Source organism: Mus caroli, unplaced genomic scaffold (assembly GCF_978045245.1).
Source record: "Mus caroli unplaced genomic scaffold, Mus_caroli_1 scaffold_13, whole genome shotgun sequence".
Lineage (NCBI taxonomy): Eukaryota > Metazoa > Chordata > Mammalia > Rodentia > Muridae > Mus > Mus caroli.
The window spans coordinates 108,252,933-108,280,395 of record NW_028227268.1 but is presented as its reverse complement, the minus strand read 5'-3'; positions in this window follow the sequence as shown (position 1 = coordinate 108,280,395).

Sequence of the window (27,463 nt, the reverse complement as noted above, 5' to 3'; positions counted from 1 at the left end):
AACTGAAAATTGGAGTTTTCTAATTGTTTCATGTTCTCATTACAAATATGGCTATGGACTTATTTTGGGTCATGCAATAATGTCAATCATGAACATCACTGTGTATCAAAACATAACAGCATACTGATTCTTTCAGAAATCTTTTTTTTTACTTTATTAAACTTTATTTTTTATTATTATTAGGTATTTATTTCATTTACATTTCCACTGCTATTCCAAAAGTCTTCCACACCCTTCCACACCCACTCCCCCACCCACCCACTCCCACCTCTTGGCCCTGGCATTCCCCTGTACTGAGGCATATAAGGTCTACACGACCAATGGGACTCTCTTTCCACTAATGGTCGACCAGGCCATATTCTGATACATATGCAGCTAGAGACACGAGCTCTGGGGGGTGGGGAGGTACTGGTTAGTTCATATTGTATTTCCACCTATAGGGTTGCAGATTCCCCCAGCTCCCTGAAAAAAATCAAGTGGTATACTATAAAAGTACAGGAATTTCAGTTCAATGTACTAAAATTGTCACCAACATAGAGAATGGCCATATAAATTCATATACCATATAAATTTAAAGGAAACAATAAAAATACTATACATACAAAGATCTTCTTTTTATTAAATATGTTTTTAAACGCATTACTTTAAATAAAATTGTACATAAACAATTTTTTTTTGCCTACAACTTGTGGCTGCTGCAATATGCCCATGTAGCCTTCATAAATGATTCAGCTTTGTGCTCTTTATGTTAAGTGCAATAAGGTGGAAGAGGAGGCATGAAGAATTTCATCTACCAGAGATGGGATTTATAGCGCTCTACCTGGAAACTTTCAGAGGGTTTCTTAGTAGGACATAGCCAATGAGCTACCAACAGGGGTATTTTGCTTTATGCACAAAATTATGAATCTGTTTATTTTGAGTTTCTATACGGAGTATATTACAATTAAAAGGAATAGGACATACATTTCCACATACGTACATACACACACACACACACATGCATGCATGCACACACACACACAAAACAAACAAACAAACCACACAAACCAGTGCATAAAGTACTTGCTTTTTAATGATACATTTATTTTTGAAAATTTTTGTTCCTCCTAGTTAAACCACTTTGTGATCAGCAATGCCAGATAACCTCTATTTCTTCAGCACTCTGTTTACATAGCAGGTGTTTCAGTAACTCCACTGGATTTTATTCACTACGGGCATTTCCTTGGACACTAGTATGACCATCTGTACATGATGTTCTAATTATCTTATTTTACTTTCATGACATTCGAAGCTGCTTAAGGGCTTATAGCTGAAATTTGGAAAGCACCTACATTAAACTTTAGCCAATTGGAAGCACTAACAAAGATAGCAATTGAACAACTGAAATATGTCTCAAACCATGTGAAGAGGAAATTATCTTGAGATGGTTGGACTTATTTTATACTTAGAGATAAACTTTCTGTGAATAACAGATGCTCCAAATAGGCTGAGTTATTAGATTAACAAGTCTAAGGCATTTGAGCAGGAAGAGAGGTTACTCACATTATATAGATAAATTATGTTTGGTTCTAACCACAGTAAGATCATAAACAAAATCTACTAGGTCATTAAAATATTATCTCTTGGTGATAACAAGTGTAATTTTCTCTGGGAGGAGAAGAATTGCTAGATTTAGGAATTTTAAAAACAATTTAATGAATGCTGGAGCAGAAGTATATTTATTGAAATATAAAATATTCTATTTTCTTCATGTTTTGAACTCATATATACTGTTAAAAGGTATCTTTTAACTGGGTGAAAAACAATCCATGTCTGTAAGTTTACTTGAAATTTCAGCTGAAAACATGGTCATAGGGTGATTAGGGAATTTAAAATCTGCCCCAAGAACCATCCATGAAGAAAGCTAAAATAAGAAATGATGCATATCAGTTAGTACATTTATCTTCTAATCAAAATCTTATGCATTCAAACACACACACACAAACACACATACAGAGACAGACATGCATGTATGCTTGCTTATACATACACAACTTGTATGCATCTGTGATGTGTATGTGTGTGTGTGTGTGTGTGTGTGTGTGTAGACTATATTTTTAATATCACAGTGAAGTGCCATGTTATTAGAGTGAAAAGTCTGTAAGGTCTGTTTGAATCAATATATTATATATCTATTATGTATCTCTGTTTACTTTTTTGTCTGGATGACATATTATTAAGTAGAATGGATTACTAAAATTTTCTACTATAAGTGTGATAGAAATTAACCTATGCTTTTTAAGGCTACTAAAGTTTATTTTATAAATTGTCTATATTTGTGCTTGGTATGTGTAAGTTTTTGAACTAACATTTTCTAGATGAGTTCTTTGTTAATACTTTCGATGAAGTATTTTTGTATCTCTTCAAACTAAAAGTAGTTTGAAGTATATTTTGTTATATATTAGAATAGTTATGCCAGATATGTTTCTAGTTTCATTTTTCTTTTAGTGTAGACATTATCTGTACTTGATGATAAGATGTGTTTCTTAAAGGCATCACATAAATTGATTCTCATTTCTAATCCTTGGGAAATTAGAACTTTATTATTAGGGCAATTATTGGCAAATGTGTACTAATTCCTTTCATTTTTGCTATCTTGTGATTTTTTTTAAAAGACTTTTTAAGCATGAGCTCTCCTGGTATTGTTTATCACTTGTGACCTCTAGTGTTGATTTTTCCCTTTCTTCAGGTTAAATGGGTGCTTCCAGTATCATTTGTGAGCTAGAGGTGCCAAGACTCCCTTTAGTTTAGTTTTATAGTGAGGACATTTTATTTCTCTTTCACTTATGAAACTGCTTTGTTGGGTATAGTATTCTCAGTTAACAATTATGATTTTTCACAAGTTGGAATGGATTTCTCTATGTCCTACTGGCTTAAAATTTTTCCACCATGGGAGTTGTTACTATAATGGGTCTTTCTTTACTTGTGGATTGGCACTTCTGTTTTTTAGTTTTCAATAGTTTTCCTGTATCTATATTCTTTCGTGTTTAATTTCTTTTCTTTTAATATATGTTCTCTGTAAACTTTTTTTCTACCCTACCTGACAACCTCGTTTAAGATTCTAGAATTTGAAAGCACCTTCATTGAAAGTATTTCAATGTGATTGACATGAAATGCTTCTTTTTCTACTATGCCCATATATAAATGTGGTCTTTTCATAGTATTGGAAATATTCTGCACATTTTTCCTTTCATAAAATTTATCCTTTTTGAGTGTTTTATTCAATTTCTTACCTCGTTTTAAAAATATAACATTCTATCTTCCAAATTATTCATTCTGGTGATGAGACTTTCCACTAAGAGATTTATTTCATATCTACCTTCCTTTCGGTTTTATTTTTTCAGTATTTATTCCTAGGTATTGAATTCTTTTTTATATCTTGAATCATCTTCCTTGTTCCCTCCAGCTGTTTTTATTTTCAGGCATCTCAATTACTTCATTTCTTTGGTCTTTCAGTTCATTCAGGTGTTTGCTTATATTTTCTTTAAGTTCTTTGGACATATTTATAATCATTCTTTCAAATCCTGCATGCTAAATGTCATATAAATTATTTCACTGTGTGAATATTTCTATGGAATTGGTGCTTTTTGGAGGAAACATTTTCTTGAAGTTTTTTATTTCTTGTGATTATTTTTTCCCATGAGATCTCAGGATCTGGATTAAGATTAGTAATTTTGCCTGTTGTACAATCTGTTTTTTGTTTGTTTCTTTGTTTGTTTTTAAGTTCATGAGGCCAGAACCCAAAACTAGGCAGAGGAATGGACTTACTAGGGGAGAATAAATGTGGCAGCATGGCAGAGATGGTCTCCATCAAGGAACTATCTTACTAAGTGTACCCTAGACTGGGATGCTTGTGATGAGTCAAAAAAATATCCTGAGACAGGGGAGAGGGGCAGAGTTGGTCCAGCGCTCAAGCTCTTTGTAACTTATTCCATGACAGGTTAGAGTGCTGATGAGTCATCCTGGCATGGGTGAGTTTGGGATTTTCAGCATGGAGGTTCTGTTTTTCTCAAGTCAATACACACCCAAGTAGTATGTGGTGTTTGACTCCAGGGAGTCCCCACTGAAGTAGATGGATTAAAGAGAGTACGGGTGTTGTTTTTCCTGGACCAGCATAGGTTGGGTCACATGTGGCTGTTGATTGGGAGGGGAACAATTGAGTAGAGGAGGGGTCAGAATTAGTTGTTGAAGGAAGATGATCTTCCTGGAATATTGAGCATAGTTAAATAATGGCGATGAGCTAACGAGGATTTCAGACGGCAAAGCAGCTGCAGGTACTCTATATAGGGATGATACATACTGAGTATAACAGTTAAACTTGAGCAGCCTTGTGAGGGCAGGGAGAGCATTCTAGACTTAGACTTGCTGGAGATGCTATTATAAGTAAGGCTGCTATTAACATTGTGGAGTATGTGTTCCTGTTATATGTTGGAACATCTTTTGGGTATATGCCCAGGAGTGGTACAGCTGGGTCCTCAGGTTATATGATGTCTAGTTTTCTGAGGAACCACCAGATTGATTTGTAGATTTGTGCCAGCTTGCAGTCTCACCAGCAATGGGGAAGTGTTCCTCTTTCTCCACATCTTCCCCATCATCTGCTGTCACCTAAATTTTTTATTTTAGCCATTCTGACTGGTGTGAGGTAGAACCACAGGGTTTTGATATGCATTTCCCTGATGACTAAAGATGTAGAACATTTCTTTAGGTGCTTCTCAACCACTCAATATTCCTCCTTTAGGAGTCTAACTTCTTGAGTTCTTCGTATGTATTGGATATTAGCCCTCTGTCAGATATACGTTTGGTAAAGGTCTTTTCCCAATTTGTTGGGTGCCTTACAGAAGCTTGGCAATTTTATTTGTCAATTTTTAATCTTAGAGCATAAGCCATTTGTGTTCTGTCCAGGAAAATTTCCCCTGTGTCCACGTATTTGAGGCTTTTCCTCACTTTCTCTTTTATTAGATTCAGTGTATCTGGTTCTATGTGGTGGTCATTGATTGAATTAGACTTGAGCTGTGTGCAAGGAGATAAGAATGGACTGGTTTGAATTCTTCTACATGCTGACCTCCAGTTGAACCAGTACCATTTATTCAAAACACTGTCAATTTTACTGAATGTTTTTACCTCCTTTGTCAAAGATCAAGTGACCATAGTATGTCTTCCTTCCTTCCTTCCTTCCTTCCTTCCTTCCTTCCTTCCTTCCTTCCTTCCTTTCTTTCTTTCTTTCTTTCTTTCTTTCTTTCTTTCTTTCTTTCTTTCTTTCTTTCTTTTCTGGTTCTTCAGTTCTATTCCATTGATCTACCTGCCTGTTTCTGTACCAATATCATAAAATTTTGATCACTATTGCTCTGTAATACCACTTGAGGTCAGGCCTGTTGATTCCTCCAGAAGGTCTTTTATTGCTGAGAATAGTTTTTTTTCTTCAATATCCTGAGTTTTGTGTTATTTCAAATGAATTTGCAATTGCTCTTTCTAACTCTATGAAGAATTGAGTTGGAATTTTGATGGGGATAGTGTTGAATCTGTAGATAACTTTTGGCAAAATGACATTTTTTCCTATATTAATCCTGCCAATTCTTGAGCATGGAAAATCTTTCCAATTTCTGAGATCTTATTCAAATTCTTTTTTCCGTGACTTGAAGTTCTTGTCATACATATCTTTCACTTGCTTGGTTAGAGTCACACCGAAGTATTTTATATTTTTTGTGACTATTGTGAAGGTTGTCATTTCCATGATTTCTTTATCAGCCTGTTTATCCTTTGAAGAGAAGAAGGCTACTGATTTGTTAGAGTTAATTTTATATCCAGCTACTTTGCTGAAGTTGTTTATCAGGTTTAGGAGTTCTCTGTTGGAATTTTGGGGGTCACATAAGTATACTATCATATCATCTGAAAATTGTGACATTTTGACTTCTTTCCTTCCAAAACATATCCCTTTGACCTCCTTTAGTTTTCTAATTGCTCTGGCTAGGTCTTTGAGTACTATATTGAAAAGGTAGGGAGAGAGTGGGCATCCTTGTCTAGTGTTTGATTTTAGTGGGATTGCTTCAAATTTCTCTCCATTAATTTGATGTTGGCTTTGGATTTACAGTATATTGCTTTTACTATGTTTAGGTATGGGCCTTGAATTCCTTATCTTTCCAGGACTTTTATCATGAAGGTGTGTTGGATTTTGTTAAATGCTTTCTCAGCATCTAATGAGATGTTTTTTTTTTTCCTTTGAGTTTGTTTATACAGTGGATTACATTGATGGATTTCCATATATTGAACCATCTCTGCATTCCTGGTATGAAGCCTATTTGATTATGGTGGATGATTGCTGTAACATGTTCATGAATTCATTTACTGAGAATTGTATTGAGTATTTTTGCATCAATATTCATAAATGATATTGATCTGAAGTTCTCTTTCTTTGTTGGTCCTATGTGTGGTTTGGTTAAATGTAATTGTGGCTTCATAGATCAAATTGGTTAGTATTCTCTTTGTTCTATTTTGTGAAATATTTTGAAGAGTATTGGTATTAGGTCTTCTTTGAAAGTCTGATAGAATTCTCCACTAAACACATCTAGTCCTGGGCTTTTTGGTTAGGAGACTTTTAATGACTGCTCCTATTTCTTTAGGATGTGGGACAGTTTAGATGCTTTATATTATCCTGATTTAACTTTGATACCTAGTATCTCTACTTTCTATTGACATAAACTACATACATGGTGCACAGATATACATGCAGGAAATATATCCATACTCATAAGAATTTCTACATTTAAAATAATAATAGATTGCATAAAACTGAACAAATGTATTTATGATGAAGATGTAATAATACATATTTTTGATATAATTATTAGTATGGGTGAGCTCACTATAACTCCATAAGGAGATATGAAAACCCATCTCTAGAGATCAAAGTTAAAAAAATTAATCAAAATATGAGCATAGTCATGCTGAATTTATCCAAGTTTAGAATAACATAAACATGCCTCTATAAATATCTAAGTCAATTTAAAGAAATTATATATTGATTTTATGTTCTAAGAAATGTTATAAAATACTTTTTATTGTTTATCTTATAGTTATATATGTTTAAAATCCCATTGTAATTTTTTCTTCTTTTACTAGTTGTTAAATATATTTCATATGCTATACTGTATAATAAATGTTATATATTTCATGTGGAATATATAAATATTATATATTATATAAATAGTATACATAAACACTACATGTAATATTTTATATAGTAAACATAAGATATGTTTCTATGTTCTTGATGAGCATAAAATCATATAAATAATATTTAGGATTTTTTTATTTAATTTATTATTGTAAAGGAAATTTAGTCCAGCAACATGGCTATTCTGGCAAGTGATCATTTTTCAAGACCTTCTAGATCTATGTGATCCAGCTGGAATGCCAATATGCCCTGGATTATAGTATGATTTCTCTAGAATACAGGAAAGCCTTTATTATATTCCTTTAATCCTAAGGAATGAAATTCATTTGAGGAACAAAATGATGAATCAGAGAAAGATTTGACATAATGAGGCAGAGACAGGATACACCCAAACTCTCAGTCAGAGGAAACTAAGAGGAGGATAGAGAGACAGACAGACAGGCAGAGACAGAGACAGAGAGACAGAGAGAGGTGGGTGTGGGTTTTGAGTCAGTTGGCAGTCAGTTCAATGAGTCTACTGCAATGGAGTTGAGTTCTTTCCTACCTTTGTGCAGCTCAGTGTAGGAGAGAGGATGCAGTTTGCCTAATGGGACAGTGTTACAGAGACAATTTACCAGTGAACACAATATAAGTCAGATAATGAGATGGAGCCTGGAGATCAGATGAGATTGCATAGTTAGTTTGAGGCTAGCCAGTGCAAATTAGTCAGAAGCTGAGAAAAGCTATATTGATTTAATGAGCTTGAACCAGAACAACTAAGTTAAACCTTCTAGCTAGAGATCAGAAAGAAGTAGAAAGAGTGAGCTTATTCAGCAATAAGCCTCTGAGACAACAATCATATCAGGTGAATAAAAGTTACTTTTACATATTATGTGCATGTGTAGGTGCCTGTGTATATGTAACTTTAGTTTTGACCATTAGGTAATATTCAAATTTTTGTTTTATACAAGATTTCTATATTAGGACCTTGGGCTCATTCATTTGGACAGGAGAAAATGTGCCAATAAGCTTGGGGTATTTTGCTGACAGATCTTACTGTGATTAGACACAGCCAAACATTTTAGAAAATCTTAATATCAGATGAGTATCTTTTTTTTCCATTTATTTTTAATGATGTGTATGTAATCTATGTGTACCTATGTGCATGTGTATCAGGAGAGGGCCTCAGATTTCTCCAGAGCTGTAATTATAGGCACTTATTTGCCACTGAATGGGGTTTCTATAAACTAACCACAGGTCCTATTCAATGGCAGTAAGTGCTTTTAACTGCTGAGTGATATCCCCAAGCCCTGTCAAGTGGATTTTACTAGAATGAGCAGTGTAGTAAAGGGGAAAAAATCGTGATCATTAAATCTAATATGAGTAATATTACAAGGAGAAATGTGTGATGGCTATGTTCTGATATGAAGTTCAGAATATAAGCACCTGCATGGACATTTTAATTCACAGCTTGACACATATGATAGAAACGCCTCTCTAAAGGGCAGCATCTGCAAAATGAAAGTAAAGGATTCGCTGCTCTTCCTTCTAAATGCTCTTAATAAATACAACCAACTGTGGGTCAATATTATACATTTTAATTTTCAGGAAAACAAATTTGAAGATTTTAAAAATACAAAATAAAAGAAATCTAGGAAAGATAAAAATTTATTTTAACCAGGCGTGGTGGTGCACGCCTTTAATCCCAGCACTTGGGAGGCAGAGGCAAGCAGATTTCTGAGTTCGAGGCCAGCCTGGTCTACAAAGTGAGTTTCAGGACAGCCAGGGCTATACAGAGAAACCCTGTCTCGAAAAACCAAAAAAAAAAAAAAAAAAAAAAAACAAAAACAAAAACAAAAACAAAAAAAATATATTTTTTTTGTTTCTGTCTATAACATTTACAGTTCATTATCAATATTTCAAGATGCTTGAGTCTTCATGCTGATTTCCCCACAGAACTGAGTGATCCTTGTTTTGATTGCATTGGTTACAGATATGTCACATCAGTTAGATGCTCCCATGACAACTATTTTACACATCATGACATAGAATAACACTGAATTATGAAATGCATTTGCTATTAATCTTTCACTTTAGAAAACAAAACTTTCCCTTACACAAATGGGGATACTGTGGGTTGGCCTGAGATACCATTCACTAAACACTAGCAGATAAATGTACCTCCACTCAGTTATTATGCAGTAGACATCCCCATTGTCTAGAGTTGGCAGATCTGAGCATTGCGTAGAATTACTATGTAACAGACATAAACTTTTAAAAATGTCTCACCTTACATAAAGCATGTTAGATGTACAATCTGAATAGAGTGACTTAAAATTTAGGTATTTTGAGAGCCGGGCATGGTGGCACATGCCTGTAATCCCAAAACTTGGGAGGCAGAGGCAGGCAGATTTCTGAGTTCCAGACCAGCCTGGTCTACAGAGTGAGTTCCAGGACAGCCAGGGCTACATAGAGAAACCCTGTCTTGAAAAGCCAAAAAAAAAAAAAAAAAAAAAAAAAGTAGATCCATGAGTCCCACCATGTGTTTATGTGTTTTCTTTGGTTGGTGATTTAGTCGAAGGGAGTTCTGGAGATGCTGGTTAGTTCATATTGGTGTTCCTCCTTGGGGACTGCAAACCCCTTCAGCTCCTTGGATACATTCTCTAGCTCCTTCATTGGGGACCCTATGCTCCATCCAATGGATGGCTATGAGCATGCATTTCTGTATTTATCAGGCACTGACAGAGCTTCTCAGGAGATAGCTATATCAGGCTCCTGTCAGCAAGCTCTTTTGGCATCCACAATACTGTCAGTTTTGGTGGTTGTTTATGGGGTAGATCTCCAGGTGGAGCAGTCATGTGGTTTTTGACATTTATATAGTGGAATACATTGATGGGTTTCCATATATTGAACCATCCCTGCATCCCTGGGGTGAAGCCTACTTGATCATGATGCATGATCATTTTGAAGGGTTCTTGGTTTCACTTTATGAGAATTTTATCGGATATTTTTTGCATCATTATTCATAAGGGAAATTGGTCTGATGTTCTCTTTCTCTGGGGGTTTAGGTATCAGATTAATTGTGGCTTCAGAGAACGAATTGGATAGAATACCTTCTGTTTCTATTTTGTGGAATAGATTGAGGAGTATTGGTATTAGGTCTTCTTTGATCACATCTGGTCCTGGGTTTTTGTTGGTTGGGAGACTATTAATGACTGCTTCTATTTCTTTAGGGAATATGGGACCCTTTTGATTGTTAATCTGATACTCATTTAACTCTGTTACCTGGTATCTGTCTAGAAAATTGTCCACCTCATCCAGGTTTTCCAGTTTTGTTGAGGATAGTTTTTTTTTTTTTGGAGTAGGCTCTGATGGTATTTTTGGATTTCCTCAGATTCTGTTGTTATCTCTCCCGTTCATTTCAGATTTTGTTAATTATGTTACAGTCCCTGTGCCCTCTACTTAGTCTGGCTAAGGGTTTATCTATCTTGTTGATTTTCTCAAAGAATTAGCTCCTGGTTTGGCTGATTCTTTGCATTGTTAATTTTGTTTCCACTTGGTTGTTTAAAGCCCTGACTTTGATTATTTCCTCTGCTTATTCCTCTTGGGTGAATTTGCTTCCTTTTGTTCTAGATCTTTTAGGTGTGGTGTCAAGCTGCTAGTGTATGCTCTCTCCAGTTTCTTTTTGGAGGCACTCAGTGCTATGAGTTTTCCTCTTAGACTGCTTTCATTATGCCTCATAAGTTTGGGTATGTTGTGGATTCATTTTCATTAAATTCTAAAAGTCTTTAATTTCTTTCTTCATTTCTTCCTTGACCAAGTTATCATTGCATAGAATGTTCTCCAGAAACCAAGTTTATTTGGGTTTTCTATTATTTATGTTGTTATTGAAGATCAGCCTTAGTCCATGGTGATCGGATAGGATGCATGGGATTATTTCAATATTTTCGTATCTGTGGAGGCCTGTTTTGTGACCAATTATGTGGTTAATTTTGCAGAAGTTCATCAGGTGCTGAGAAGAAGGTATATCCTTTTAGTTTTAGGATAAAATGTTCTACAGATATATGTTAAATCCATTTGTTTCATAACTTCTGTTATTTTTACTGTGCCTCTGTTTAGTTTCAGTTTTCATGATCTGTTCATTGATGAGAGTGAGGTGTTGAAGTTCCCACTATTATTGTATGTGGCAAAATGTGTGTTTTGAGCTTTACTAAAGTTTCGTTAATAAATGTGGATGCCCTTGCATTTGGAGCATAGATGTTCAGAATTGAGAGTTCATCATAGTAGATTTTAACTTCGATGAGTATGAAGTATCCCTCTTTGTCTTTTTTGATAATTTTAGGTTGAAAGTCAATTTAATTCGGTATTAGAATGGCTATTTCAACTTGTTTCTTGGGACCATTTGCTTGGAAAATTGTTTTCCAGCCTTTTTACTGTGAGGTAGTGTCTGTTTTGTCCCTGAAGTAGGTTTCCTGTATGCAGCAAAATGTTGGGTACTGTTTATGTTGTCAGTCTGTTAGTCTATGTCTTTTTATTGGAGAAATTGATATTAAGAGTTACTAAGGAAAGTAATTGTTACTTCCTGTTATTTTTGCTTTTAGTGTTGGGATTCTGTTCATGTGGTTATCTTCTATTTGTTTGTTGAAAAATTGCTTTCTTGCTTTTTCTAAGGCATAGTTTCCCTCCTTCTGTTGTAGTTTTCCCTTAATTATCCTTTGAAAGGCTGGGTTTTTAGACAGTTAATGTGTATATTAGGTTTTGTCAGGGAATATTTTGTTTTCTCCATTTATGGTAATTGGGAAGTTTGCTGGGTATAGTAGCCTGGGCTGGCATATGTGTTCTCTTAGGGTCTGTATGACATTTACCCAGAATCTTCTGGCTTTCATAGTCTCTGGTGAGAAGTCTGGTGTAATTCTGATAGGTCTGCCTTTGTTTTTTACCTGACCTTTTTCCCTTAATGCTTTAATATTCTATCTTTGTTTAGTACATTTGATGTTCTGATTATTATGTGACCAGAGGAATTTCTTCTTTGGTCCAAACTATTTGTAGTTCTGTAGGCTTCTTGTGTGTTTATAGACATCTCTTTCTTTAGTTTAGAGAAGTGTTCTTCTATAATTTTGTTGAAGATATTTACTGATCCTTAAAGTTGAAAATCTTCATTTTCTTCTATTTCTATTATTATTAGGTTTGGTCTTCCCATTGTGTACTTGATTTCCTGGATTCTTTGAGTTAAGTTTTTTTTTTTTTTTTGTTTTGTTTTTTTGTTTTTTTTTTTTTTTGCATTTTGCCTTTTCTTCACTGCTGTGTCAATTATTCTATGGAATCTTCTGCACCTGAGCCTCTTCTATCTCTTGTGTTCTGTTGTGACATTTGCATCTATGGCTCCTGACTTCTTTCTTTGGTTTTCTATTTCCAGGGTTGTCTCCCTTTGTGATATCTTTATTGTTTATACTAGCATTTTGAAATCCTAGATGGTTATGTTCAATTTCGTCACCTCGTTGATTGTGATTTTTCTATAATTCTTTAAGGGATTTTTGTGTTTCCTCTTTAAGGACTTCTACCTGTATAGCTATATTCTCCTGCATTTATTTGAGAGAGTTATTAATGTCCTTCTTAAAATCCTCTACCATCATATTGAGATATATTTTTAAATTTGAATCTTGCTCTTCATGTGTTTTGGGATTATTTAATACTCGCTGTGGTATGAGTACTTGTTTTTTATGATGCCAAGTAGTCTTGGTTTCTGTTGGTCAGACTCTTGTGTTTGCCGTTTGCCATCTGGTGATCTCTGGTGTTAGATGTTCTTGCTGTCTCTGACTGGAGCTTGTTCTAACTTTGAGTCTGTAAGCCTGTGTCAGCACTCATGGGAGACCAGCTCTCTCCAGACAAGACCAGTACAAAGAGGGTTTTGGAATAGCCTCACATTCTGGAAGCAGGTGTAGGACCATAAGAGCCTGTCCCAGCTGCTCTGCCGCTTCTGAAGTCTGTGCTCACCTGAGTGGACCCGCCTTATATAGTCACTGGAGAGAAAAATAGTGATCTCACCTGAGTCCCAGGGTCAGACACTTCCTGGAGGCAAGCTCTCCTCTTTCTGGGAAGGTACACAGAGGACTGAGGATCAGCTCCATGGCCTGGATGCAGATGTAAGGCTGTAGGAGCCTGTCCCAGCTGTTCTGCCACCAAATGATAATTTAAACAAAAATTGAAATTAAATAATTAAACCTATTATGAAAATAAAAAGCACTGAAAGCCTATTTTGCTTGGTTATATAGCCGATATGAATCTACTGATGAGGTTCCTGGAAATAGAGTTACATAAATTATCTTCTTGGTACAGAAAACTGTTATGCTAAAAAGCCTTTTAGGCTCTGGTTTTTTGTTTTGTTTTGTTTTGTTTTGTTTTTGTTTTGTTTTTTTCTGATAGGTCTTACATTGTTCTAAGCAGGGAAGCAATTGTTACTATCATTAGAATGATGTCCTCCATAACCAAGATATTGTCCCCAGTAAAACAAGAAACAATTCAGAAGAAAAAGAGAAAAAAAAGAAAAGAAAGAATGAATGAAAGAAAGGGTCAGTTAGCTGTCAATATAAAAATGTACAAAAGATTATAAATTAAAATTAAAGATAATCAAGCATTTTGTTTAAATTAATTACTAAACAAAAGTGTATTTTATACCTGCATGCATATGCAGAGAACAGAGAAGAATTCAAAAGCAATTGTACAATTTTGTGCAATTTCGGAGATAAGAATACTTCAAGAAATTTTGCATTACTGGAACTACATTATCCAAAAAATAAACCAACTATAAGAGAAGACATTTTAGACACTCAACATAATTGTACAGGTAATACAAAAAAATGGCAGTGTCTTAAAAATTATTTTTCTTTATAAATAAAACTCTTAGTTTCATTTTATAGACACACAATTAAAATTAGTAGGGAATTTTAATAGAATGGTTTCTCATGACTCGACGCTTCTCCCTTCATGATTTACACAATTTAGTGTATTTTTTTAACAGTTTTATAGTCAACATCTCATCAATTATGCAAATATGACCTGGTATACAATATGTAGTCCAGGGGGAAGTCATAGAAATCCTACTTCTTCAGCATCCCACATATTCAGGCTATGTGTGTGATTCCCAGTATATTTATGGTCACTTTGGTTTTTGTTTGTTTGTTTTGGTTTTTTGTTTGCTTGTTTTTGTTTGTTTGTTTGTTTGTTTGTTTGTTTGTTTTTTCAAGACAGGGTTTCTCTGTGTAGCCTTGGCTGTCCTGGAACTCACTTTGTAGACCAGGCTGACCTCAAACTCAGAAATCTGCCTGCCTCTGCTTCCTGAGTGCTGGGATTAAAGACATGCACCACCACACCCAGCTGGTCACTTTGTTTTTAAGATTTGGTTTGTGATTATTATTTAGAATTGTCTTCAAAATTGTCTGCATTTGAATTTTAAATAATTGATTTTTTTTTTACTTTGACTATCAAGTTTTTGTTTATTTAGTATATGGAATATGTACCAATAAAGTATTTTAATGTACAAATCACTGATTCATGATTTTTTAAGAAAAATATTTTTATTTACTCAACACAATTTATGATTATATTTCTTGTGATAGAGAATAAGAAAATTTGCTTATGATAAGAAATTACTAGGAGAATTACATGTTTGGATGTGTCTGTAGTATGTTTCCAGATCTGGTTAGATAATGAGGTTTTCAATTTAGTGAGGAGATTAATTCCAAATTGCAATTTTAATATGATGTTGTAATCAAGAAATGGTAAAAGAGAAGATTTGGGACTGAATTTTCATCTTCTTCCCCCATTTCATTCCAAATACCCTCCCATTCCATGCCTACTTCCTTTTTTCCTTAATTAAAAAGAAAACATATCAAGCATCATTAGTAGTGCCTATATATTCTTAGATATATGGACATAGAGTAAAGCTTTTTAGGCCTACCAGCAGCCATACCCTTAAGAAAAACTAACTCTTCCTCACATAAAACATATAGATTACCAACAGCTCCTAAATTAGTTGCAACCTCTAAGAAATCAAAGATGCCAACATAGACTACAATAAGCAGCAAAACTCTAAATGACCATACATGGAAAAAACAAGGTATTTCAAAAAATTCCAAATTTAATCAATATCCTCAAATACAGCACTACAGAAAATACTAGAAGGAAAAGTCCAACCCAAGAAGTATAATTACATACAAGAAAACACAGGAAATAAGTAATTCCATACCAGCAAAAACAAAGGAAACACACACACAATCACACATTAATGCCACCAAAGTCAAAAAAAAAGAAATTAAGAATCACTGGTAATTAATATCTTTCAACATCAATGGAATCAATTCCCCAATAAAAAGACATAGGCTAACAGAGAAAAATAGAAAATAAGATCATCATTCTGCTACATGCAAGAATCCAACCACAGTAATAAATACAGACACTATCTCAATACAGGGTTAGGAAAAGATTTTCAAGCAAACAAACCCAAGAAGCAGGAAGGAAGAGAAGGAATTGTAATATATAATGAAATAGACTTTAAACCAAAATTAAACAAAAGGAACTGGGAAGGTCTGACAGAGTCTGACAAATAATAGAGGCAGTTTCTCACAGCCAACCACCTCACTGAGTGTGGTGTCTCCAATGGAGGAGTTAGAAAAAATACTGAAGGAGGTGAAGGGGTTTGTGACCCCATAGGAAAAACAACAATATCAACAAACCAGACTCCGAAGAACTCCCAGGGACTAAAGCACCAACCAAAGGGTACACATAGAGTGACCCATGGCTCCAGCCATATATGTAGCAGAGTATGGCCTTGTCAGACATCAATGGGAGGAGAGGCCTTGTTCCTGGGACAGCTCCATGCCCCAGTGTAGGGGAATGCCAGGGTGGGGATGCAGGAGTGGGTGGGTGGTTGAGGGGGCACTCTTATAGAAGCAGGTGTAGAAGAGATGGGATAGGGAGTTTCTGGGGGTGGAAATTGGGGAATGGGATAACATTTGAAATGTAATTAAATAAAATATCCAATAAAAAAAGGGAATAAAAAACCAGATACACTAAACTGATAAAAGAGAAAGCAGGGAATAGCCTTGAATGCATTGCACAGGAGACAACTCCTGAGTAGAACACCAATAATGCAGACACTAAGAGAATTAACAAATAGAACATCATGAAACTGAAAAGCATCTGAAATGGCAAAGGTCATGGTCATTCAAACAAAAGAGCTGCCTACAGAGCAGAAAAAGATTTTCACCAATTCCATATCTGACAGAAGGCTAATATCCAAAATATGTAAAGAACTCAAGAAATTAAACATTAACAAATCTCTCAATTTTAAATCTCAACAAAGAAATCTCAAATGGCCAAGAAATACTTAAATAAATGTTCAACATCCTTAACCACCAGGAGAATGTAAACCAAAGCAATTCTTGAGATAACACTTGTACCTGTCAGAATGGTTAAGATAAATAAAACAAGTGACAGATCATATTGATTAGAATGTGGAGCATAGGAAATACTCCTTCATTGCTGATAGGAGAGTACCTTTGCATAGTAACTTTAGAAACCAATTTGGCAGGTCATCAGAAATTGAAATTCCTACCTCAAGGCCAAGCTATACCACTCATGGGAATATACACAAAGATTCTCCATCCTAATAGAGGGACACTTGTACAACCATGCTCATAGCAGCCAGAACTTGGAAACAACCTAGATGCCCCGTACTGAAGAATGAATGAAGAAAATGTTGTACATTAAAATAAAAATGGAGTGGAATGCATGAATTAATTAAAGTGAGGGCTGAAATCATACATTTAGAAAGAAAAAACACTACACAATGAATCAATGAAACCAAGAGCTGGTTTTCAGTTCTTGTTTTTTTCTCAAGTTCTTTGAGAAACTTCTCGAGATAGACAAACACTTAGACAAACTAATCACAAAATGGAGAGATTATATCCACATAATCAAATAAATAAAACCAGAAATTATAAAGGAAACAAAACAACAGACACTGAGGAAATTGAAAGAATCATTAGGTCTTACTTCAAAAACATGTACTTCACAAAATTGGAAATCTTAAACAGAGAGTAAAGACATACCAAATTTAAAGAAATATCAGGTAAACTATTTATATAACCCTATAACCGCAAACAAACAAACAAAACCCCACCACCAACACCAACACCACAACAAATATAGAAACAGTCATTAAATGTCTGACATGAAACATGAAACATGAAAAAAACTAAGGCCAGCTGACTTTAAAGCAGAATACTACAGATTTTCCAAGAAGAGCTAATTCCAATACTCGCCAAGCCATTCAAAATATACATACAGAAAGGATACTACCAAACTTATTCTATGAACCCACAGTCACCTGATTCCAAAATACACAAAGACTCAACAAAGAAAATGAACTTTAGTCCAATTTCTTATTGAACATTGATGCAAAAATACTCAATAAAATACTAGCAAACCAAATCCAAGAACATGTCAAAAACACCATGATATATGTCTCTCAACAGAGGAATGGATGCAGAAAATGTGGTGTGCTTAAATAATGAAACATTACTCAGCTATTCAAAACAATGCCTTCATGAAATTCTTAGGCAAATGAGTGGAACTAGAAAATATGATCCTGAGTAAGGTAACCCAGTCACAAAAGAATACACATGGTATGTACTCACTGATAAGTGGATATTAGCCCCAAAATTCAGACTACCCAAGATAAAATTCATAAACCTTATGGAGCTCAAGAAGAAGGAAGACGGGGGACTTTTGGGATAGCATTGGAAATGTAAATGAAATAAATACCCAATAAAAAAATAAAAGAAGGAAGACAAAACAATGGATTCTTCAGTGCTTCTTAGAAGGGAGAACAAAATACAGGAGGAAATATGGATACAAATTGTGGAGCAGAGAGTCAAGGAAAGGCCATCCAGGGACTGCTCCACTTGGGGATCCATCCCATATACAGTCACAGTCGCCAAACCCAGACCCTTTTGCAGATGCCTGGAAGTGTTTGCTGACAGGAGCCTGATGTGGCTATCTCCTGAAAGGCTCTGCCAGAGCCTGACAAATATAGAGGCAGATCCTTGCAGCTAAATCATTGGACTGAGCATGGGGTCCTGATGAATGGAGGAATTGTAGAAGAGACTGAAGGAACTGAAGGGGTTCACAGCCCCATGCAGGGCAAACCAGCAACAATGTCAACCAGCCAGACCCACAGAGCTCCAGGGACCTGGATCACCAACCAAATAATACATATGGAGGGACCCATGGCTCTGGCAGCATATGAGGCAGAGGATTTCCTTGTTGGACATCAGTAGAAGGAACCACCCATGGGCCTGAGGGGTTCAATGATCCAGTACAGCAGAATGCCAAGACTGGAAGCAGAAAGTAGGTGGATGGGTAGGGGCACACTTCATAGAGGAAGGGGGGATGGGATAGGGGGTTTCTAGAGGGGAAACTTGGAAAGGAAATAACATTTGAAATGTAAATGAAGGGAATATCCAATAAAAGGGAAAACTGCAAGCAAAAAAAATTCAAGCAATCATCACATTAAGTGCTGTAATAGCCTTTGACAAATTCCATTACCCCTTCATATTAAAAGGGCTAGGGATGCAATGCACAAACCTATACAGCAAGCTAAGAGCCAACATCAAACTAAATGGAGGTAACTCCAACAGTTGGTAAACAACTTCAGGAAAGTGGCTGGATACAAAATTTAATTCAAAGAAATCAGAAGCCTTCCTTTATACAAATGATAAACAGACAAAAAAAGGAAATGGAGAAACAACACCCTTTATCATAGCCACAAACAATATAAAATGTCTTGTTACAGCTCTAACAAAGCAAGTGAAAGTTATGTATGACAAGAATTTCAGGGGAATGCCAGGGCCAGGAAGCAGGAATGGGTAGGTTGGGAAGCAGGGCAGAGGGAGGGTATAGTGGACTTTGGGGATAGCATTTGAAATGTAAATGAAGAAAATATCTAATAAGAATTTCGTGTCCCTGCAAAAAGAAATTAAAGAAGTTATCAGAATAGGGAAAGATCTCCCATGCTCATGAATAGGTAAGATTAACATCGTGAAAATGGCTATCGTACCAAAAGTGATTTACAGATTCAATGCAATCCCCATTAAAATTCCTACATAATTTTTTAGGCATTCAAAGAGATACTCTAAACACAAAACAAAACATAAAAACAAACAAAAACCCAAACAAACACATAACCACACACACACACACACACACACACACTCACACACACACACACACACTCACACACACACAACCAAACAAAAAGAAAAACAGCATAGCCAAAACAATCCTCAATTAAGATTAGCTTTAAGAACTAAGTTCTTAGTCATCATGGAAATGCATATCAGATAACTCTCAGATTCCATCTTAAACCTATCAAATGACTAAGATCAAAAGCACAAGTGATAAAACATGCTTGTGGGCCTGAGTACCAGAGGTTTTTTACAGAGATCTCTGGCCAGGCCTGGTGCTAGGGTTCCAGTGAAGGGAAGCAAGTGCAGGCAGAGAGGCACAAAGTCTCTGCTGTGCCTTCCAGGTCACTCACTAACTCCAAGGGGCTCTGCACTGAGTTGGGTGGCCTACTATCCACTGTAGAGTGCACCGGAACCTCAGGCAGTGCTTCTGGAGAGCAGGTCTCTTCCCAAGTGTTACAGTACTTGGAACAAAAGACTCAGATAATGGAGTAATTCTCCATCTTTTAATTCCCTGAATAGGACAGTTTTGAGGGTGATTCAGGGTTCAACAGCAGGGACCTCTCATTGGCTTGGACTGAGAGTTTTGGGAAAACTTTATTTGCATATGGGAAGGCTTGGTGCTGCTCCTACAGCCCCCACAGGGGGGGCTGTGGTGGTAGTAACTTTGACAAGAGCCTGGGGCCCAGGAGACCTGATAAACACCTTCAGTCCTATGCAGATGGAAATCACTACCCATTGGGTCCCTGTGGTTCCAGACAATTTGACTGGAGACCAGGCTGTTTGTGTGCATCTCACTGCCCCACACATGCTGGTAAGGATGTGAAACAAGGAGAATACTTCTCTATTATTGGTGGGAGAGAAAACTTGTACAATCACTTTGGAAATCAATTAGGCAGTTTTTCAGAAAACTGGGGATAGATCTACTTCAAGAACCATCTATATTGCTCCTGGGCACATACCCAAAAGATGCTCCATCATATCTCAAGTACATGACCACAACTATGTTCATAGCAAATTTATTCATAATAGCCAGAAACTGGACACAATCTAGGTGTCTGTCAACTGAAGAATGGATGAAGAAATTTGATGCATTTACAAAATGACATACTATTCAACTCTTAAAAACACAGACATCATGAATTTTACAAGCAAATGGATAGATCTTGGGAATATCATCCTGAGTGAGGTAATCCAGACATAAAAGAACATATATAGTGTGTACTCACTTATATGTGGATAGTAGCCATATACTCCAGTATACTCCACAAACTCAAAGAAACTGAACAAGAAGGAAGGCACAAGCAATGATTCTTTAATCTCACTTAGAGAGGGAAAATGGTAATAAGAGGCTGCTGGAGGGAGGGAACTGTGTAAGAGACAGGATGGGAAAGGGATTGGGGTTGTTCAGTGTCAGGTATGAGGAGGGACATGTGAGATGGACAGATGACCATGAGTAGGAATGGAAATCTACATCTTATGAGGTGAATTGAATATGAAGCTATTTCATAATTTGATAGCATTGTTGTATGAGGTGGGTGTTTGCAATTTTAAAAGTTTATAATATGAAGAATTAGAAAGAATGATGATTTCAACAAACCCCTGCTTTAAGTACAAGTTTGAGATGGCCATCTAAAAACACATAAATGATTCTAAGTATAGATATTATATTACCATTTGGCTTCAATGAAAATTTCATGAACACTATCATAACTAAATTGTATAACACTATTACCAAGCTCTAGAAATATATAAAGATGGATGCATATAAACACTCATGTAAAACACCAGCAGAGTTAAGACGTCTTAATAATGTCTCCTGCGGTGTATCACCCTCAAGTAGCCAGTAATGTTACCACAGCACATTCAAAATCAATCAGCAAAATTTTATCTGAAGCCTGCTGGTTCTTTTATAAATCCTTCCAATAAAGTGACTCTTTGGATAAAAAGAAAAGAGGAAAAAAAGATAAGTTATAAAGCTTTCAAAGATATGGCAACTTTAGCTAATTTGTACAAAGTTTTCACAGATGCTCATTTTAAAAAGAAATCATGTTTCTGAACTAGGTAAATTGGGATTGTCTTAACTATTACATTTTTTTCAAACCTTAGTCTTGTGTCTAGACTTTGATGGGTAATTTATCTGAAAATGTCCATATATCTCTTCATGTTGCCTTATGTCTTTTAGTGCTAACACATAGAATGTTCTTAAGTAAACTATGCCCAAAGTACAAAATCAATAGCCTTTTACTGCAAAGGTTTCCTTTGCTGAGGGACCCATCACTAAACCATGGTGAAGCATTATGAATCTTTGCTAACATACAGAAACTGAATTTTGCAACAGAAATAAAACTTACTTTTAATGTTTACATTCTTGGTTGAGTTACAGAAGTTTGTAAGCCTTTCAGCCTCTATTTTTTTTTTAAAATTTCTGTGTTTGTTAAAGATGCCATTTGATAGGAAAGAATAGAATAAACACTGTTAGAAACATGTAGATATGGAGCAGACATTATAAAATGGATTGGGTGTGATGATGGAATGGCTAAAAGTGTTTTAAATTAAAACCAAATAATCAAATACTAGCTTATTATGGGAACTAAATGTTTGGAATGTGTTAATGAGGAAGTGGCTTACTTAGAAATAGCATATATTGACATCAGAAATAAAAATACTTTAATTAGATTTTTAAAAAGATGTTTCTCAATAAAATGAACAGTATTATACAGGTTACTAATTTCATACACAATTACACCCAAAATAACACTAATATATGTTCAAAATTTTCTCATAAGTATATTTAGAGACTAAATAAAGGAAATAAGTTTATAGTATGGTCTCATAAATGGTAAAGAAATGTGGTACATCCACAAGCTAGGATAATATTTATTAATTAACACTGGCTAAAAGAAAAATAATGGTCTGTAGCTAGGCATAGTGGCACATTCTTGTAGGAGAAACTACAACCATCAGGAGATCACATGAAGAACTTCATCCCAAGAGTTGGAAAGGAGCTTAGGTAATGTAGCAACAACATGTATTAAAACTCAAGCAAATGATATCAAATTATAAACCTAATTATCTTTAAAATCATATTACATAATGAAAAAGAAATTACTTTGCCTTTCCAAACAGAAGTATGCTTCTTTCTTTACCCCCTCTTTTTCTTGTGCCTTCTCATCAAATACCCTCCGCTCATCTCACATATGACTTCTTGCCTCATTCCCTTTTTTGGCATGTTTTTTTTTTTTTTTCCACTCCCGTGGATGGGATAGTTTTATCATAGCATGATACAAGTGGAGTAATTTGGGAATAGGAAACCTTATATAAGAAAATGTCCCCATCAGATTGGCCCATTACTAAGTCATTGGTATATTTTATTACTTGAATATTAATGTAAGGTTGCCAAGTACACTGTGAGTGTCACTATCCTCCACAGATGGTTTTGAGTACTAGAAGAAAGCTTGTTTCACTAGTGACAAGAAGAAAGGAAATAAATAATTAGTACTTTTTTGTACCTTTTACTTCAGCTTTGCCCAGTTACTTGTTCTCTTTGAGTTCCTTCCCTTCTTTCCCACAGTGACAGATTATAATCTGGAACTATAAGCTCAAGTATACACCTTCTTCCCCATAATACATTTGTTCATGGTACTTCTTCACAGAAAGATAAATCAAAATTATGACAGTATCTTCTTATCTTGATAAATATAACTTTTCAACTTAGGAAATGTAAAAAAAGAACAAGTCAATTAAAAGCAAGCACAAGAAAGATAAATAAGAAGATAGAAGTAGAGAGTGGTGACCTAGGCAATGGAAAAATGAGAGAAATAATTTAGTAGTTCTTTGATATTATTAAAATATTCAAAATAATTTATAGCATGCATACAAAGTAATAGAATGCCCAGACAACAAACTGGACAAAGAGTGAAAATAGATCTCAAAACTGGTGGATAATAACTGAAAATTTACCTTCCAATCACACAGTAAAACTGTTATCAGAAGAACAAGAAAAATAGACTCTCTGTGCTAAAGGGATATGGATGATCTTGGAGCTGCCATTCATAATGAGTGGAAGTGACTATAGCTATGTTTAGGAGGACGAGCCTTGGTTTATTAGTTCATAGTTCCAGTAACAGACATTTGAAAAGAAAAAGAGAGCAATGAGAAGGGAGAGCATGTGTTGTTTATTATTTTCTGTAGAAAACATTTTCATCATTTGACTGGAGAACCAGGGAGGCACAATATTCACAATATCAGAAGGCCATCTCTAGATTCTGAATGAAATTTATACTTTGGAAGTTAAAAGCAAGTGTTGTAGAATTATATGCTGAAAGTTGTCCAATAGAGTACTATGAAGCTTTGGGAAAACTTTCCTCAAAAATCCACAGTGTTCAGTTAGGTAGAAACTTGTCAAAGGACAGATCTGTGGAGGATCATAGAAACAGGAGCCAATCTCAGGAAAGACAGCCAAAGGCTTGAAACAGCATTTGAAAATGGAGTCCAAGATGAGTGCGCCATAATGTATCCTGGGTCTCTCAGAGACCAGTCAATGCAGAAGAGCATGCAGGTTACAGAAGCAACAAAGCTTCTTGGATAAGGTCCTGTTGGGCCTTCTTCTCCAGCCAGGAGGCATAGCTGAGACCCAGGCCTCTGGGCACCTTCCCTGCCCTGGGAGGGATTTGACCCCAGGACTCAGATGAGAGTGCCATCTTTTATCCAGGGTCTCTTAAAAGCCAGTTCACACAGGAGAGCATGCAGGCTGCAGAAGCAAAAGAGCTTCTTGGACAGGGTCCCTTCGGGCCTTCATCTTCAGCCAGGAGGTAGAGAAGAACTCCAGACCTCCGTGCACCTTCCCTGCCAGAGGATAGCTTGATCCCAGAGAGTGCTCCAACTACTGGGACACAAAAGAGAGGTAGACTCCCAGGAGTGCTAACAGAGGCTAACAGAATCACAGGGGGAAAAAAACTCCAGCCAGAAAAAAACTCTCTAACACCAGAGATTACCAGATGGCGAAAGGCAAACTTAAGAATCTTACTAACAGAAACGAAGACCACTCGGCACCATCAGAACACAGTACTCCCTCCACTGTGAGTCCTGAATAACCCAACACACCCAAAAAGCAAGATTTGGATTTAAAAATCATATCTCATGATGCTGGTAGAGGATTTTAAGAGGGCATTAATAACTCACTTAAAGGATTACAGAAAAACACTGCTGAACAAGTAGAAGTCTTTAAAGAGGAAGCACAAAATTACCTTAAAGAATTACAGGAAAATACAACCAAACAGGTGATGGAATTGAGAAAAACCACCCAAGATCTAAAAATAGAAGTGAAAACAATAAAGAAAACCCAAAGAGAGACAACTAAGGACAGAGAAATCCTAAGAAAATTATCAGGATCCATAGATGCAAGATCACCAATAGAATGCAACAGATGGAAAAGAGAATCTCAGGTGCAGAAGATTCCATAGAAAACATGGACACAACAATCAAGAAAATGGAAAAGATCCTAACTAAAACATCCAGGAAATCCAGAACACAATGTGAAGAACAAGTCTAAGGATAATAGGTATGAATTAGAATGAAGATTTTTCAACTTAAAGGGCCAGTAAATATCTTTAACAAAATTATAGACAAAAACTCCCCTAACCTAAAGAAAGAGATGCCCATGAACATACAATAAGCCTACAGAACTCCAAATAGACTGGACCAGAAAAGAAATTCCTTCCGACACATAATAATCAGAACAGCAAATGCACTAAATAAAGATAGAATATTAAAAACAGTAAGGGAAAATTTTCAAGTAAAATATAAATGCAAATATATCAAATTATATCTGACTTCTCCCCAGAGAATATTAAAGCTAGAAGTTCTTGGACAGAGGTTATACAGACCCTAAGAGAACGCAAATGCCAGCCAAGGCTACAATACCTAGCAAAACTCTCAATTACCATAGGTGGAGAAACCAAAGTATCCCATAACAAAACCAAATTCACACAATGCCTTTCCATGAATCCAGCCCTTCAAAGGATAATAAAGGGAAAACTCCAATACAAGGAGAGATATTATGCCCTAGAAAAAGCAGGAAAGTAATCCAAAAAAGAAAAAAAAAAAAAAAACCTAAAAGAAGATAGCCAGAAGAACAGAATCCCAAATCTAACAACAGGAATAACAGGAAGCAACAATTACTTTCCCTTAATATCTCTTAATGTCAATGGACTCATTTCCCCAAATAAAAAAATATAGACTAACAGACTGGCTACATAAACAGGACCCAAAATTTTGCTGTATACAGGAAACCAGCCTTAAGGACAAAGACAGACACTACCTCAGAGTAAAAGGCTGGAAAACAATTTTCTGAGCAAAGGGTCCAAAGAATCAAACTGGAGTAGTCATTCAAATATCGAATAAAATCGACTCCAACCCAAAATTAGCAAAAAAGAAAAGGAGGGGCACTTCATACTTATCAAATATAAAATCTTCCAAGATGAAATCTCAATTCTGAATATCTATGCTCCAAAAGAAAGGGCAACTACATCTATTAAATAAACTATACTAAAGCTCAAATAACACATTGCACCTCACACAATAATAGTGGGAGACTTCAACACCCCACTTTCATAAAAGGACAGATTCTAGAAAAAGAAACTAAATAGAGACACATTGAAACTAACAGAAATTATGAAACAAGTGGATTTAACCAATATCTACAGAACATTTAACTTAAAACAAAAAGATATACCATCTTCTCAGCAACTCAGGATACCTTCTACATAATTGACCATATAATTGTTCAAAAACAGGCTTCGACAGATACAAAAATATTGAAATTATCCCATGCATCCTACCCAATCACCATGAACTAAGGCTGATGTTAAATAGCAATATGAATATGAATAGTAGAAAGCCAACATTCACATGGAAACTGAACAACAATCTACTCAATGATAACTTAGTCAAGGAAGAAAAAGAAAGAAATTAAGGCTTTCTAGAGTTTAATGAAAATGAAGTCAGAACATACCCAAACTAATGGCACACAATGAAAACAATCCTACGAGGAAAATTCATAGTTCTGAGTGCCTCCAAAAAGAAACTAGAGAGACCATACACTAGCAGCCTGACAGTACACCTAAAAGCTCTATAAGAAAAGGAAGCACATTAACCCAAGAGGAGTAAACCCTTGAAACAACCAAACCCAGGGCTGAAATCAAACAAGTGGAAACAAAAAGAACTATACAAAGAATCAACCAAACCAGGAGCTGTTTTTTTGAGAAAATCAACAAGGTAGATAAACCCTTAGCCAGGCTCACTAGAGGGTACAGGGACAGCAACCTAATTAACAAAGCAGAAATGAAAAGGTAGACATAACAACAGAACCCAAGGAAATCCAAAGCATCATCAGATCCTACTACAAAAGGCTATATACAACAAAACTGGAAATCCTGTATTAAATGGACAATTTTCTAGATTGATACCATGTAACAAAGTTAAATCAGGATCAGATTAATGAATTAAACAGTCCCATATCCCCTAAAGAATAGAAGCAATCATTAATAGACTCTCAACCAAAAAAAGTCCAGGATCAGATGGGTTTAGTGCAGAGTTCTATCAGACCTTCAAAGAAGAACTAATTCCAATTCTTCTCAAATTATTCCACAAAATAGAAACAGAAGGTACTCTACCCAATTCATTTTATGAAGCCAGAATTACTCTGATACTTAAACCACATAAAGACCCAACAAAGAAAGAGAACTTCAGAGCAATTTTCCTTATAAATATCAATGCAAAAATACTCAATAAAATTCTCATAAATCAAATCCAAGAACAAATCAAAACAATCATCCATCATGATAAAGTAGGCTTCATCCCAGTGATGCAGGAATGGTTTAATATACAAAAATCTATTAACGTAATTCACTATATAAACAAATTCAAGGACAAAAACACATGATATCTCTTTAGATGCTGAGAAAGCATTTGACAAAATCCAACACCCATTCATGATAAAAAGTTTTGGTAAGATCAGGTATTAAAG